Raw genomic sequence first — 5,010 nt, forward strand, 5'->3', positions numbered from 1 at the left:
CGGCTATATACCGCCAATATCGTCAACCTTGGGAGTTAAATTGCTTAGGGATTATTTCAGCGTTGGTTTGAAGAGGGAAAAATAATTTACTTGGGTCCAATTGAAATGAGAACTTGAATAAGATCAAACAAATAGCATTAAAATGTTGCACAGGTAAACTGAAAAAAGTAATATGCCATAGTGCGGGAAAGAAAATACAAGTAGCCATACAGGTGCTAATGAATGAAAGGGGTGCTCAGCGTTGAATATTTTAGGTCAAACGCCACTTAGCATAGAACCTATACTTTTCTATATCTATCAATAAAAGAGTTTTTATGAAGAGTGATATGATACTTGCTGTTTGGATCACTTAAGGCATCTCAACGTACAAAAAAAACTTCCACTGAAGCCACAGAGCCAGCCACTAAAGGCTGATAAATCAAATTATGTAACGTGGCATACATGCGAGTGAACTACGTACGTTTGAAAAAGTCACTATTATTTGGGAAGATGGTGGGTTCAGCAATAAAACCTGCATGTAAGGTATATTTCCTTATCTTTGAAACATAAAGGAAAAAGAATTCCTAATTGCATGGCTGGTAGTGTTCAAGGACTCTAGTATCCTCTCTAATTCCTATAATAATGTGTATGATCACAGATAACTTCAAAGCTCAGGGGTTTTTAGTATATGAGCCTGTTGATTTATGCTTACTGCTTCAGAATCGTCAATTCCGGTGTATTGGTCCTATCATTTCATTAAAGACATAATTTCTTACTTCGTAAAATATTTCAAACACGTCGGCTTTCTTTTTTGCAAGGGATCGCAATAATTATATATGCCTATCTTTGAGTGTTTCAATCAAAATAGTTTCTGAAAACAACAGGGCGAAATTAGGGATGTTAAAATAATTCTCAAGGTACAAAATTCCAGGATACAAGTGTCAAAGTACAGTACAGCTATGACTCTTAAAATGTTTTTCATAAGTTTCGTCAGACAAACCAAGCTTTATATCCTTTTAAGGTGATGCTCCTTTCCAATCATGTATAAACTTAATAATAATAATCTAAAAATATCACGCAATGTCTCCATTATTAATTTCATTATTTATTTATAGGTTTGGTTCAAAATGAACGTAGAATAATATACGCCAAGAAAATGAGTAATTTTCCACAATTTCAATTAATAGAGGCACGGCGAGTTTCACTGCGCTCATTAATTATAATCATTGGACCATGTTTATGTCTGAGTAGAGCGCAGTACTACGCTACAGGATCCCAGGTGTCGGTCCTCAACAAAATTGTAGAAAATTAAAAGCTTCCTTTTTAGGTTATCAAAAACTTACATAAGGTCACCCAGTTAAGTTTATGGATGTTCATTAATTTTTTTAATTAAGGATTTTTTTGTATCATTAATGTATTCATTGCCTTTTTAATATTTGCGATGAGAAAACCGCATTATACTTGAAAATGAAGAAATCTGAAGTATCGAATGCAAACATTAATTACTGCTTAATTCATTGAGTGCAGTGTATTTTTACAGTATCAGCGACTTAGATAGCTTCTTTTAGAACATGATCCTTGGCAAATTTAGGCATAGACCACTGTTTTCTATACAATTAACACAATAGGTATAGAGTATAAACAAACTTAAACAGTACGCATGTATTCTATCTGGCTATAGTAAAATGGCCGTAGTGAAAGTATAGGGAATAAGATCATGATTCTGTCTTCTTTTAAAAGTAAATACGATTATTTCTGACCTCAAGAAGACATTATGAAGTCCAATTATATTCAATCCTATGTTTGTGGTCTGACCTCAGAATGTAGATCAATTCGTCCCGGTCGCTGGGTAATGGGATCGCTGACTAAGGATTCGTACTCCGCCTCAAGTACTGTCGACGTGCTGTTAATTAGGAATTTTCAAAGCTTAAGGTTAGGGTGCATAAAGACCCAAGTTGTTGACGTACCCCAAAATCACCTTGCCTCGACTTTGCAAAAAATAATCGGCCGTGCGAGAAATGTATATAGAACTGCCTAAGAGAAGACAGAATCATTTCATTGTCTTACTTATTCATAGCTGAATTTACGCTCTCTTGGTAAAGTCTGAATATTTAAGATTTCCATTGCTCACAGTATTCATAAAGAATCTATTTCATTGGCTTCGGCGATAGTATTACCAAAATCTATTCACCTCGCTCAAGAAATTTTGGTTTAAATTTCTCCTTTAGCGTGCATGTAAGTTAATAAAGATTTGTTTGCTTAACAACGTACAACGAATGATGCGAGGGTTGGTGAAAGTAAAACTTCGAAGTGAATACGATGGTTGAAAATTAAGGTCGCCGTAGAATGCATAGTGGTGTGCACAAGCTGAATCACACGATCATATGAGTTCGAAAAGTGGGACGAGTGCGCTGGATTGAGTCTAAATCGATTGGAGCAGTACCTGCATACACAGGTTTCCCACGATTAGGCGGTGGCTTGCAGTGGGAAGCCTTAGCGAGATGCGCTATCTGGCGTATCGGATGTGACGCATGTGGATCGGAGGGGAACTTCAGAAGGAATGAGATCGCCGGGAGCGGGGAAGAAAAGCCTTCGTGAGCAGCGGGGACATTGAAAGGATCACATGAGACTACATTTCCACTGTGGATGGGATAAAGTAGAGAGAAATGAGGGTTGGGTTGGTTGGAGGGGACAGTAATTACCATCTTTGAGAGCGATGACATAAGAGAATTCTTTGTAATTACTATCGCTCTTTTTCGAGATTTCCTGCATTCCTATTGACTAGCGTCGATAGAAAACCCAATGAACTACCCACGCTGAATTTTTAAAAAATTAGGGGTACTGAGATCTTGTGCATTAAACATAAATAACCACAGCCTTCATTACGAAGGCTATATTGATATACCCACCTGCGTTTGAACTTCGCACGTTCACCATTAGGGAAACAAAATTTTACCTCTACAGCATACTATTTTTCGCAATGTTACCAACTGATGTGAGTTCAGCTGAGTTTTAATACGTTTATCAAACCGGGTTTGAAACCGAGACTCGAATTTCGGTGATAGCTGATGCTCAGGATATCAGTGTATTTCCACCAAAGTACGCCATCAAAAATGAAAAACATTTTATGAATAATTCAATAAAACTATTAAGGTTTAGAATGGTTATATACTTTTGCTCCAAGATTTTGGACTCCGCGAAATATTTGTCTGCTATTCTTTTCCAAAATTTTTATTTCACCCAGGTAAGGCTTCAGTTATTACGTGTCCATAATTTGAAACCAATGAAGTCTTTTTCTTTTTGTGTTTGTGTATGTGTGGTCAATATAAAAATTGCGGAAAATTCCCAAGGTAATAATTATATAACTTGACCCGGACTCGGACCAGGATCCCCTAAATTTCTTGCCAAGTTTTTTTAGGTAAAGTACTCAGTTGTAAATAGAAGAATCCGGGTTTTAGTGCCGATAAAGGCAAATGCTTTCTACCCTGTTAAAATTCTGCATTTCGATGCACTCAGAAGATGACTCCGTTAAAGTCAATTTCCATCATGGATTTCTTTGAATTTGGCCTATATTCAATTTAGAATATTGGCTAAATAGTGTGTTTTATTATCTTCAATCTCTCATAAATTCAGATAAAACGTTTATTTATTCATACTTATACTAAATTGTGTTTGTATACTACACTGATATACTATACTGATAGGGTCCAAATATTGAAAAATTGATTGATATTTCCTCATTACTCTTCTTAAATATTCACTGACTACTTATTGCAATATATTTCCAGAATATCAATTTAAATTTAGTGTTATGGGTTTACACGTAGAGTAGAGGCTTTTGAAATGTGGGTGTGGAGAAGGATAAAGAAGATGAACTTAGACCGAAAGGATAGCAAATGAGGAAGTGCTAGGTATGGTGGGGGAGGAGAAAGGATTGTTGGGATAAATCATAAGGAGGTAGGAAAAATGGATAAAAAGCATGGTAATTGGCAGTGAGATGTTAAAGACAGTGATATAGTGGAGAATGTTAGGCAAACGAGGAAGGGGCAGGAATAGGGTAAGGATGTTGGACGGGATGAAGGGAGGAAGGAAGAACACAGAGATGAAAAGGGACTTAATGTAGAGTAGGATATTGGACTATATTTTGTTAGGGGAAACCAAGTATTTATTTTTAGTTTTGTTCATCCAAAACCTGGATTAACCGGTAGGTTACCTAATAATAATTATAGGTTTCCAAAAAATTTCAGTGAAATAGATTTAGTAATATGACGAAGTAGGTTGGAATAAATGGGAAACTCTTACCTTAAGCCTACCGTGAGGATCATATGCTACCATAATATGATAGTTCACCTTAAATAACCTTCATTTCATTCGACGGGTTGCGGCAAACCGCAATGAGGGAAGAAAGGAGGGGAGTTACGTTTCATTGAGAACGCCACGCATGGAAATTGTGGTGGAAATTAATGAAATCAATAAGGGGCATCAGTTAAAATGTAAAAAACTTGTTCAAAGAAGGGAGAGAACGTGGTTACTCGAAAAACTAAGATAATAGTTTCTCCAAACACGATGGAAATAAGTTGGACGAATAGTTTTAGAGAGAAAAAGAAAACTTTTGTTTAGCATGTGACACCAAAGGGTATATTAGTACCCAACATTAATAAGGAAAGATAAAATGAAAGACATTTCAGCAGGGACGGATTAAATCCTTTTACTTCCCTCGCACGAATCTCAATTAGTAACCGGATGTCAAATACCCCACCTAAGGTGTTAGAACAAGAACTTGGTCGTAAATTGAAATCCCCACCCACGAACATCTCATAAACATCTTCATATACATAATTAGGGGCTAATATCCAAACACTCTTCGTCTCATCAATTTGCGGATGCTAAAATAATTTGAACGTTGATGTACATATCTGTTAGATTAAGGGTTAGAGCCTCAGGGCAATTGATAAGAGAACATAAATAATACGCTATAACATATACAATTGTAAATAATTTAAAATTAAGAGTGTTTGTTCAAATTAATGG

Source organism: Hetaerina americana, unplaced genomic scaffold (genome assembly GCF_022747635.1).
Source record: "Hetaerina americana unplaced genomic scaffold, ioHetAmer1.1.p SCAF_2, whole genome shotgun sequence".
Classification (NCBI taxonomy): Eukaryota; Metazoa; Arthropoda; class Insecta; order Odonata; family Calopterygidae; genus Hetaerina; species Hetaerina americana.